The 13,198-nt window shown below is 32.7% G+C and overlaps 1 protein-coding gene across 10 annotated transcripts in view; it reads right to left on the bottom strand.

The window, feature by feature from the left end:
• stac (C2 and C2B_Munc13-like domain-containing protein staccato) overlaps positions 1 to 13,198 on the bottom strand; it is a 188,754-nt gene that overhangs the window by 41,911 nt on the left and 133,645 nt on the right. The window lies entirely within an intron of this gene.

Below are 13,198 nucleotides of genomic sequence, written 5' to 3'. Positions count from 1 at the left end.
AATGCTGCACACAAGTCGTAAAAAATTTAGGGAAAAGAAGCAAAAAACCAATTTGAAACAAAATTTTATTTAAAGGTTTTTAAAAGCAAAGTATTTATTGCGATGGAACGAAACTACGAGTAACACAAAAGAACAAGTATCAAAGGTAGATAGTAACAAAAGATGCTCAATGGGATGACCGTTAGTCTCTTTTATATATTCTTAAATACAATAATCGCAAGGATTCAAATCCGGCGAGTTTGCTGTCCAAGCAACTGGACCGCCCCTTCCAATCCAGTAGCTTTCGTCATGTAGCCGTTCGGCAAAACCATAAGTTTTGCCGAACATTTAAAGACATTATTTAACAAATCAAGTAAAATATTTTGCAGGAAATGTAAATAATCATCATAATAATCAGTTTTCGTTTTTTTTTATTAAATGCGTTTTGGAGGTATTTAAAAAAAAAATAATTGCAACCAGCGATCTTCAAAGAGCTCTAGTTCGCGTAGGAAGAATTTTCGGACTAGGTAAATTGAGTTAAATCATTTTAAAATTATCTGAGGAATCTCCGGTCTTCGTTTACCAGGAGAGTTTCTGTACACCCTGTATACTGGTATTGTAAATATACTAATCTATAAATCTTCTATGAACTCTTCTATTGTTTGAGATATTCTATTGTTGTTGTGAAATTGATCAAGAGACTTACATATGTGTAGTATATTTTAACTAGTCTCATTTTTGCAAGAGATTCTGCGTTGTATGGAAATTTTTGATTTTGATGAACACCTAATTCGTTTTCCTTGTACAATTTTTTGTGGTCTATAATTCTATTGTATTTCCAATTTTTGTAGTACTTCCTAGAGTTGTCGGTGATGACGGTGTTAAATCCAAAGACTTGCTAAGTCCATAAATACCTCGTTTTTTTCTTTTCTACTAGCTGTTATAGCAAACCCTACTCCTTTTACTTTAAATATTTATTTATGGGGTTAATAATATAAAATCAGTTCATGCTTCTGGGTATTTGCAATTTCAAAAACAAAATGTTCCTTCGTTGTTTACTCTGCCTGTTACGTCGTTACAGAAGTATTATGATCATATAATTTGTGCTCTACCTGTTGTGAATTGTCTCCTTTCTACAACATAAGTAGAGAGCAAGACGTTGGAATTGGTAAAAAGACGCTAAGTATGAAGACTTGGATTAAAGAATCTTTTATCAAAACAATTTCCAAGTCGAATTGGTAATAAGAAATGTTTGATGAGTTTAAAAACACTTTATTTTGTTGCACTGTTAAAAAATACTTTGCTACAAAACGTATTTAACTAAGATCAACTTTTTTCTTATTTTACTGCCACGAGGCCCGAGTTTGATGCGATTATACAATGCTTTTTGGGGTATACTGCCCGTGGCGAGTTGCAATTAGAGAGTGCTCAAATACTGGGGCGGCAGTCCCACACGGGACACGAGAACAGAATGCTGAAATGCCGCTCGAATCCAATAATTTCTAGGAAAGCAAAACCGCCAAAATTAACATTTTTAGCGGTTGTAACGAACTTTATCGTATTTTCATACAGTTGGTTATAACTCCAGAAATAAGCCAATTTTACCATATATTTACGAAGAAAATGTATATATAAAACATGTTTAACATGTATAAAACAATAAAACTGAAAGATTATATTAAGAGTTCCCAAAACAATGAACCTTACTGACCCACTTCTTAATAAATATTAATACCTGTTTTTCTAATGAATTTGCAAGCAGTTTAGATACAAGGAAGAAACGTTTCATGAGCAGGTGTGGTAAAAAACGAAACCTTTTTTACTGGTTTTTATATTGAGACGAGTATTGATGGTGTGTTAAGACTTTAACACCACCTATATTTGCCTTGATTTTTCCCAAATTGTAATTGAGTATTTTAGTTGGTAAGTAGGTAGGTACCTATGTTGTTTTTCATCCCGTAAATATGCTGTTTACAGTAATCTTTATAATCAGCTATCTTGTTTATACCGTAAATAATTAGTTTAGTACGTATATCTTCATTTGTTATCTTTATTCTACTCAAGAACCTTTCAATTTTATTTTTTTTTCTCAATTCAGCTCGAATTTCAATGGTATCAAGTGTAAAAATTTTGGGACGAACTGTATATCTAAATATCGTACGCTATATTTGTCTATATATGATACTAGAGATAGTAATAGAAAATATGATTGTAATCAAAATAAATTGTTATATGGGTCAGTTGGTTAAGGTTAAAAATGACTTATGTAACATTGAATGGAAATGCCAAGTTTAAGAACAAAGTCTATTTTTTCGAACACCTCTTTAAAAATAGCGCTTTCCGAATAGTAAAAGATAATATTTTACATAGTTTTATTTTTTCATTTTGTGAACTAGTAACTGAGGTGTAAACAGTGACGTTAATATCGTAAACATATCAAAAATTGTTATCGCAATTCGAGGTAGTTAATATTGAATGAATAAACGCGTTGTCGAAATTTCAATCTTCGTTTTATTAATTAAGAAACGTAAACAGCGAATCATTAATGACGCGAGTGAGGAAATAATTATTTACCGATGAACGATGTGTGGAGTGTGGGCATTGATTTCGAAAATATCTTCATTTTTAAATTTTACTCCCTTAAAGATTCTTATTCTTCTTTCTAAAGTAGTGTTGAATGAATGTAAAGGTTTATATGTTGAATCCAACTTGTTCTCGTATTACCTTTATATAATTTTGCGTTTTAGTCTCGATTCCACTGCAAGATCACTATGGTCATAAAACTCACATTTTTAAATCCATTTAAGAATAGGACAATACATTGATAACAGATTGCTAGTCAAAAAGTGGCACAACTATTTTTAATTCTATTAATGGTAATTAATTTTTAAACAAAAGTTTATTTCGTTCATTAATTTTTTAAATAAAATACGCTGCTCATGACGTAAATGAATGTTTTTTTTTAAATTAAATATAAATATAAATTTACTATTTATTTTAGTATGATGATATGAGGTTGCCTGAGAAAATGGTTGCAAATTAGGATTGCCAGCTGTTAAAAACGAGAGGTCTCAAAGATCAAGTAAAATAGCGTTAGCGCGCAACGACACCGGTTTGTGTGTAGTGCAAGTGATAATATGTATATTATTAATACTATCTATCGAAGCATGTTTCAAAAACTCACACAACTGACAATAGTAATGTCAAACCAGTGGCGTTGCGCGCTGGCTCTATTTTACTTTATCTTTGATACCTCGCCTTTTTAACAGCTAGCAACTCTAATTTGCGACCATTTTTCTCTTCAGGCATCATATTTAAAAAATATATCTTTAATTTGATATAATACATATGCATATATGTCACGAGAAGCGTATTTTACTTAGAAAATAAATGAACGAAATGTTTGTTCACACATTAATTACCATTAGCGAATTAAAAATATTTGCAGTCACTTTTTGACTGGCAACCTGTTATCAATGTATTCTCCTATTCTTAAATGTATGTAAAAATGTGAGTTTGATTAACTACGTTACAATCGTAGTGATCTTGCAGTGGGATCTCGTACTATTACTAGATACATAATATACAGTGTGTCAATTTTAAAACTTACAATGGGCTATATCTCACGAACAAAAGCTGATATCGAAAAATGCTTGAAACCGTTTCTAGGATAGTAAGGGATAATTAAAATGACATGAAAGAGAATTCACCCCCATGAAACCACAAACCACAACCAAAAAAGTTTAAATTGCAAACCCCTACTTGTGATACATCATTGAAAAGATTATAAAAAATGCTACCTAATGGTATAAATAATAATTATAAAGTAATTGTGAAACTTTGGCTCAAATGGAAAATTAAATGAGGTTTTTGTTGATTTTGTTGATGATCCTGCATAATTATTGTTTAATAATTATACAGGGTGTTAATATCAGCCCGCTTACTATGACTTTTGTATTTGTAGCGCTATCTCCCGGACTATTATTTTTCATGATAAGTGCCCGCCGGAATTTTTTTTGTTAAATAAAAACTTAATTTACCGTTTTTGCAAAACAAGTTGAAAACATTTGTTTTTTGAGTTCTGTCAGATTCAATTTTTGGTTTATTTGAGAATTTTAAATATCATTAGTTTTAATCATTTGTACGATCGGTACTGTCATTCAGCTGTAGTCGTCACGAAGGTTTACAGTATACCCGCACGCATGGAGAACATTTTCATATTTGCCTCCCAGAACCAGTGTTATTTACGAACAGCTCAAACATTTCATGAGAGGCATCTGGACAAAAATGTAACTCACGTGTACGTCCGCCATTTAGTTGAAAAGTTTAGAGAAACGCAGTGCAACATAAAAAAAAGGGATGCCCCAAGATTACTAAATGAAGCATCCCAAATTGAGGTCCTTGGAAATTTTGCAATAGAGCCTACTACATCAACACCTCAAGTATCTGCAATGACAGGACTTTCACATGAGTCGGTTAGAAAGGTGTTGAAATTACATACATAAGTTTCACCCGTACAAAACACAAATTCTTCAAGAATTCGCGTTGGACCGAGAATGTTAAAAAATATTTGTTTCACTGATGAATGTACTTTTATGCTGAATGGTAATGTAAATAAACAAAACTGTCGGTACTGGATTGATGCGAACCCGCATCGATTCAGAGGTCACACACAATATCCTGAAAAACTGAATGTTTGGGCAGGAATATTAAGCGATGCTATAATTGGCCCCTTGTTCATACCAGGCAATTTAAGTGGCGACATTTATCTCGATATGCTGGAAAACACCATCGAACCTTTAATTGTGCATCGATTAGAGAACCAAAGGGACGATCAAGGCAACCTAACTCTAGACGAAGATTTGATGCACTTCCAACAAGATGGAGCACCTCCTCACTATGCAGTTCCAGTTAAGCACTGGTTGGATACTAATTATCCGAACAAATGGATTGGAGGAAGAGGTCCTATTGAGTGGCCACCGAGGTCACCAGACTTACCGCCACCTGACTTTTTTCTATGGGGTTACCTCAAGTCAGTTGTTTATAAAACTCAACCTGCGTCACTTGGGGAATTGCGAGAAAGAATTACGCAAGCATGTCGCGCTATTAATAGAACAACATTTGCCAAAATTCGTGCAGAATTTGAAAATAGGCTGTATTATTCCTTACAAAATAACGGAACCTACTTTGAACATTTACTTAATTGACTTTTTGAACAAATTTGTAGTTCAACAAAAACCTCATTAAATTTTCCATTTAAGCCAAAGTTTTACAATTATTGCTTCACCCTGTATAATTATTATTTATACCATTATCCTGGAAACGGTTTCAAGCATTTTTCGATAACAGCTTTTGTTCGTGAGATATAGCCCATTGTAAGTTTTAAAATTGACACACTGTATAAAGCACTTTACAATGTTTTTCGATACCCAGTAGCGCCGTTTATATATATATTTCATTTAAGTCTTCTCTTTGAACTTCTTCACTATCGTATAATTTTACTTCGAGTTATGGTATTATACAGGATGGGAACCACTTGGAATACCACCACCAGGACCACCAGGGTGGAATAAAATTATTTCTGTCCTTGTTTCAAAAAAATATAGAGACCCCTCGACTTTTATATCTAAATATGCGCTTTTTAAACATAATTTTAAATGTACAGATTCATGCAAGCCTAGAATAGCCCATAAGATTTATTTTAAATTATACACCCTGTATATTTTTATATTTGTAAAAGCTGCTTAACAACCTGATCTCAACGAACTATATCATGTAGGGTCAACTATGAATAATACAAGGTGAAATTTTAAAATTATAACGTGTGGAAGCCACTTATAGAATAAAATTGTTTGTGTTCTTATGTTAGAAAATTATGACAAAACACTGGGACACGTCAACGTTTACATTTAAATTTGCGCTTTTTAAACATAAATTTATATGTACAGGGTGATTCACGCAAGTCTAGCATAGTCCATCATCTTTATTATTAATGAAACACCCTGTATATTTTTGTTTTTAGAAGCTACTTAACAACTTCATCTCAAAAAAGTATATTATATAGAGTCTATTATGAATAATGCAAGGTGAAAGTTTGAAACTATGTATAATTTTCGTCAAGACATTAATTACATAAAAATTTGAAATGAATAATTTATTACAATTTAGATAAGCTAAATTAATACAGACATCAATTTTCAATATTTGTCTTTGGTCACCAAAAGGCCTTTGATTCAGTGCCGCATGAATGGCTTATAAATATATTAAAAATATATAAAGTCGATGACAGTCTAGTGACCTTGTTGAAGCATATAATGGCAGAGTGGAAGACTAAAATTCACCTTCAAATACCTGGTGAAACCAATATCGAAACTGAAGATATTTTAATTAACCAGGGCCTTTTCCAGTGACTTTCCACTGACTCAGGATTTAGCATCAAAAATAACAATATTGTTTTGACGAAGTTTAATCATCTGTTGTATATGGATGAATTGAAATTAATGGCTTCCATTCGAAACCACCCAGGGCTTTCGATATGTACAAATATCTCGCAGTAAAGCAAGCGTGGAAAATTGACCGGTACCAATGAAAACCGAACTAACTTCCGAGTTCGTACGAAGAGTAAGGCAACTAAATCGGTCATATCTTAATAGTAAAAATTTGTTAAAGGTATTAAATAGGTACGTCTGTTCCGCGCTGAGCTACTCATTAGGTATTATAAAGTGGTCAAAAACGGATATACAGAGTCTTCAGCGGAAAGTAAGAACACTTCACAAAGGCGCAAAAACACCATCCACGTGGTGCAGTAGAGAGAACATTACCGCGATATCAAGGGGAAAGAGGACCTATGGACATAGGCGAGCAACTGGATAAACAGGTTGCTAATTTAAGAACTTATTTTAGGTGCAGGTAAATGATACAACGCCGCTTAAACTGAGGGAACAAGAAATGCGTATAAACCTCCTGACTAAGCACGAAAAAATGCGCACCTGCATGAGTAAACCTCTGCATGTGCGACATCTCAATGAGACCAACAAAGAGTATGTCCACAATATAGCGTCAAACTATTGGTTGACATCAGGAAAGATGTTTCTCGGGACTGAGGGTTTCATATTTGCCATTCAGGATCAGGTTATTCCAACTAAAAATTACCTGAAATATATTGTTAAAGATCCTTAACTCCAAAATAGCAAATGAGGATATGGATGCCAAGCTCAAGAAACCATCCAACAGCCTACCGTGGGCTGCCAGGTGTTTGTCGGTATTGATTATAAAGAACGTCATGACTCAGTAGGAAAGATTATATCCACCAAGAACTAGCTGACAAGCTGGGACTTCTTCCCAGCCGGGAAGATCGGACCAAACCGATCATCTTCCTTATTATCAACACGCCCCTTACAGAATGCTTGAAAGTGACAACTACAAGCTATACTTGGACCGCACTGTGCTCACAGACCAGCCAGTGGCACATAATAGACCGAATCTCATACTAGCTAATAAACTTACTAGGCAAACACTTATTGATGTGGCGACACATAGCACCAATAATTTGCGTGGTAAATATAACGAAAAGATTGCCAAGTACAAAGATCTAGAAATACAAATCAGGAGACAAAGGAGAATGGAAAGTACCCAGACAATACCTATTATTCTATATACTACTGGTATTATTCCCAAAAACCTCCTACTAGACAACATAAAACAGCTGGGTCTAAATGAACATCCCTATAAGTCCATGCAGAAAACTGTACTCCTCGCGACGTCCGGATGTGTAAGAAAATTTATGGGAGATAATCCAGCATAAGAAGTCACCTAGCAGGGCTCGATAACACGGAAAGAGTCCCAGCAGAGCTCAATCCTTTTGATACCGTAGGTATCTGGCATGAGCGAATTTTCCCCTTAGAGGGAGTATGAGTGTGATCTGGATAAAAATAATTTTATTCCATAAGTGTTTTCCACCCTATATAATATACTTTGTTGGTAGCAATTTTCAATATTGTCTGACCCCGTGCCCTTTTAAGTGGACAATAGTTATCGATTTATTTTTTAACTATTCTATGAGGGTTTATGATTTTCTTTTAAAGAAAGAGTTAATTGTAGAGAAACGATTTACTTTTAGGCCTGCATTACAACCCAACATAATATAACAGATATGGTCGTTAGAACATAATAAAGTAAACAATATAGCAAGGTCAAATAACAAAAAGCAATTAAATAATAAAAGGAATAAGTTATTTCACTTCATTATAAATTAGTAAATGTTATTTTTAACGCACAAAACGTGCAACTTTCCAAGAGAGAATATTTCCTAAAATCCCTCTGTAAAATCCTTCAGCCTCAAAACGCCAGATATACTCAACTTAAAAAAATTCCCATAAAATTACTTAATCTTTCAAATATTTGCATTTACTTTTAGAAAACCAGATGTAAAAGCATTTTACGAGATAACGATTTTATAGCCTTATAAAATTCATATCCACTTCATAATAAATAACTCGGGAATTGGATTAAACACATAAACCTCCTAGATTTAATAAAAAATATATTAGACCAAAATAGATTTGGAAGTCGAACGAGGGATGCTAGAAGTTTTCAGTAGTAACCACTGAAAACAAATACTTTTTTTAAAAAATATTTTTGAAGTCTTATTATATATAACTAAACTTTCTAATCTAAAATATGGAGAGAAAGTTTTATATCAATAGAATATATTTTCACACGTTACAAGCTCTTTCAAAACTGTACTATCGCGTAACGTCGATGTTAGAAGCTAATAATTTTCTGTTTGAATTGATTGATCTTCTTTTTTAACTGGCATAATAAAAAAGTTTCCTATCCTGGAGGGCCGCTCTTCTTAATACTTCCTCATTTCTTACTTTGCCCTTCCATGATATTCTAAGCATTCGGCGAAGGCATCACGTCTCAAAAACTTCAAGTTTGTTAATGGATCTGGCCTTTAACGTCCATGCTTCCATTCCGTACAAGAGAACAGGCCAAACGTAATACTTTAGCGTCTTGTATCTCAGGTTGAAATCCAGCGATCAGTCAGAAATTTACGAAGTTTCAAAAAAGCATTTTTGGCTTGTTCTACTTTGTCTCATGATTCCAACTATCCTATGCTGTTAATGTTAGCACACAATCCAAGTATTTAAACTGCCTAACTTGCTCGATTTCTTCTCCAGCTTCATAATGTCTCTGCTTTGGGTAATTATTTCTACATATAATCATTATTTTTGTCTTCTTGATACTTATTTTCAAATCCAAAGCTTCACTTGCCACGCTTAGATAATTTAAAAGACACTGAAGATCTTCGAGGTCATCTGCGACTATCACTGCGCCATCGGCATAATGTTGTTAATAAATATACCGTTTACTTCAATACCCTTGTTAGAGTCTGCCACTACTTTTGCGAATATTTTTTCTACGTAAAGTTAAACAACCTTTCATTTCTCCCTTTTTATTGGCGATAACTCTTATATCCTTGGCATTCAATCCCAACGTTGTAGATATTTCATCATTAGTTCGTGTTTTACGTTATCGAATGGTTTCTCATATTCTATGAAACAGAGGAAATATCCTTTCTTTGATATAAACAATTTTGTATTAATGTTTGCATACTAAAGATTGCCTCTCTCCTGCCAAGTCCATTTTTGAAACTAAACTGACTCTAGCCACTGACCTCTTCACATTTATTAAATAATCTTTTATACAGTATTCTCCAAAAAAGATTTAATAAGTGGCTCATTGGGCTTATTAGCCGGTGTTCCTTGCAGAATGTAGAGCGAAGCCAATGTTTTGGAATCTAGCCCGTATCGCAGATATCGTTAAAGAACTTCACAATAATGCCTAGAGTTTCTTCATTAAGTAGTTTGATTGTTGCTGCATAAGTATCATCTAGTCCTGGTGCTTTGTTACTTTTTAATAGTTTGATAGCGTGTACAATCTCAACAGGTTCTGTGACACAAAAAATTAATTACAGAACTAAACAATTATACATACATAGTATGTATAGTCCTGAAGACTATAAATCAAAAGTAGAAAAATGATTTCCGTAAATAACTGTTGTATCCTAGATTACCCCTTGAAAAAGGAGATCTATCATTTTCTGCCATCAGTACCATGAATTAAGCGGAAATATAATGAAGATGTGCTAGATGATAATGGTGACAAGTAAGAAGTTTTTAACGCTTAAAAAATATTCACATTATTTTCATTTTTCTTTCAAAAATTACAAAAAAAACCTTTTATTTTAGACCCATATAAACGACCTTAACCCTTAATGAAAAAAGCTTTAAGGTTTACAATTAATATTCCTCATGACTAGCATATAATGAATGTTTAGTTGCAAAAATTAGCATTCTTAAAAGGATCTGCATGTCCAAGTATTTGAGTAGGAAGTTCCCGCAATGATATTTTTCTAAGTAAATAATCGTTTAAAATAGACACTCATTATTCAACTATTAATCATATTAATTTGTATATTGATTGAATGTGCGACATGTAGATTAAATCACCGACTTAACGATTAGTCATAAAATTATATCAGGTGGTTTAGTTTTCCAGAAGTATTAGTAAAATAACTACAAATCTTCATATTGTATTAGTATTATATTTGCGATCAGTATCACCAGCATAAGTTTGTTTACAGCGGTTTTGAACAATTGCAATAATAATTTTGGCACACTTGGAACTGTTTCATATATTTTTCACATTCATCATCGGCTACTCGGCCTTTTGCTTCTTTTTAATTTAGTTTATTTTATGATCTGAAGAATCGTTTCCCACAAAATAACCATAATATGACATTTCTATATAATCATTTAAAAGTTATGGGTAATTTTAAATGACAAAAGTACTCTTACAAGTTGCTCTATATCACATAATTTCTTTTAAATAATTTTGTATTAAAAAAATTATAAGAAAAAGCGGCATAAACTTGGCAAAGCGGCCAGATATGCTGCTGCAAAGTGACAAAAAGAAACCGGAACAAATTGTAAATGGGCTAATTGCCACAGCAGAGGAATATGTTTGGAAAATAAATCAACCAAAGAGCCAATATATAAAACTAAAACATGAGAGCCCAAGGAATTTTAATTCTCTCTACGAATTCCCCCAAGAACCTGAAATACATAAAGTTGTAAGAACACTAGGACTGCAATGGTTGGAACAATTAAGTAGAATGGAAATGAAAGTCATTTAAAAGATATTGCATGGTGGAAATCTGATCTGAAACTGAGAAAAAGAAAAAACGTATAAGTTAGTCAGAGATGATTGCGGATAATTTAAAACAGAAGCAAATTAGAAATTGGAAGAAAAACTTTAAGGGCAGGAAAGAGTGGAGGATACTAATATTCAGCTAAAGGCCTAAATACCTTAAATAGTAAGATCCTACGCGCTAATGAGCCTTAAAGATGTAATATTTAACGATTAACCTTGACATATGGGATACAAAAATATTCTGCAGTATAAACGAATGACAAAATCTGAAAACAGATGGTAACGAAAAAACAAACAACTACAATGGAATTGTACAGCAACATTTTAAGAAACATTAAAAAATTATAAGCCATAATGGAAAATTCACGAATTTTTAACTAAATTTTTTTTAGCAGAATTGTAGAGGTTCTGAATTTAAGTTTATTGTCGAGTTTATCATGCCAAATAAAATTTTAATGCACTGTTCTATCTAAAGTTGTAACGTATATATTGTACTAGTTAGTCATCCGTACTCTAAATTAAATCGTTGGCAATAGAAAACCGATTAACATTTTAGCTTCAACTTTTCTTATTATTTTTTTTTTAGTCTTCGTCTAATGAGTATTTTGACTTGATGTTATACACGCTATCGTTAACGTAACATTAACATGTCTTTCTAATGATAGATGTCGGCGTCTACTTTTGTAAAACTTCTTTTTATTAACTTCAAATAGTACGGGGGTATTTGCGTAAGTTGGAGAATTGTGTAAATTTGTAAAAATTTCATTCTACATTTTTTATATTTAATAATCGAAAAATACATTCATGGATTAAGTTGTATATTTGTATCATTAAATTTGTAAAACACTTTCGAAACAGTGGATCATGATGTACTTGAAAAATATGGAATAATTAGACTGGGTTTAGTTTGACTGAAGGCATATTTGAGTGACAGAATACAAAAAGGATGGGTAACAATGTGCTACATGTAGCAGAAAATATTATGGAGTTTATCAGGGGTCTAATTGGGACCAATACTTTTCTGATTTATATGACTTGATTATCCAATTTATCACTATACTTCATGTTGTATCTGTACGCTAATTAGGCTGGTCTTCTGCATGAAAACAAGGATTATGATTATGAATAACTTGTGAATTGAAAGTTTACTAAAAATATGAGTTTTAAGATATAATACCTAAGATTCACACCCATTACTAAACTCTATCCTATCCGATATCGCTTCAACTAATATTAGAAGAGATGTTGCTAAATCAAAGTAAAACTTTCTCAAGAGATCAATCCGTCTACAAGATTCCTCTGAAAGAACTAGTCTTACCAAATGAAAAGAAACCATCCCACAACATCTCGAGAAAAACTCTCATCTGGTAGTATCTTCCCTACCCTGTAACCAGAACTCCCATTCGCATACTATTCGTAGGACTCAAGAGTAACCAACTGGACAAATAGGGGCTATTAACTGCTGACTCGAATAAATGTGCCCTATGTGCATGGGGCACACTGCAAGATTTAGTAAATTTATGTGCCCTATGGTAGATCAAACCCTACATTTTGTGATCAAAACAATCAGTGAAATTCGATTCGGGAGAACTCAACACATAAAGTAAGTAAATAAATTTATGTGGGCTAAAATGATCTCCATCGGAAAAATCTAATCCTTCAAATTAAAAAGATATAATAAGAATAAACTCTCAGCTAGTTTTTTAACTTATCTCAAACCGATTACTAGGAAAAGCGTTCATATTTACGAAGGGGAAAATTTTAAATATTTGTTAGTTAAAGTTAAATTGATTAGTTAAAATTGAAATTATTAATTCGTCAACATGGTCCTTCGAACTGGATCTGTTTTTAAGACCTATTTATTATATATAGATGTCTATATAAAAGAGAAGGAGGAAAAAGTCTCAACAAATGATATTTAATGAAGTGTAGATAGATATTCCTTACTACTAAAATTAGAAAATCAAGTTGTCAATATTATAATAATTATAGTCGAAAGGAA

The sequence above is a fragment of the Diabrotica undecimpunctata genome, chromosome 7 (assembly GCF_040954645.1).
Source record: "Diabrotica undecimpunctata isolate CICGRU chromosome 7, icDiaUnde3, whole genome shotgun sequence".
Classification (NCBI taxonomy): Eukaryota; Metazoa; Arthropoda; class Insecta; order Coleoptera; family Chrysomelidae; genus Diabrotica; species Diabrotica undecimpunctata.
Note: the sequence above shows the minus strand (reverse complement) of the source record. Positions and strands in the feature narration are given on the sequence as shown.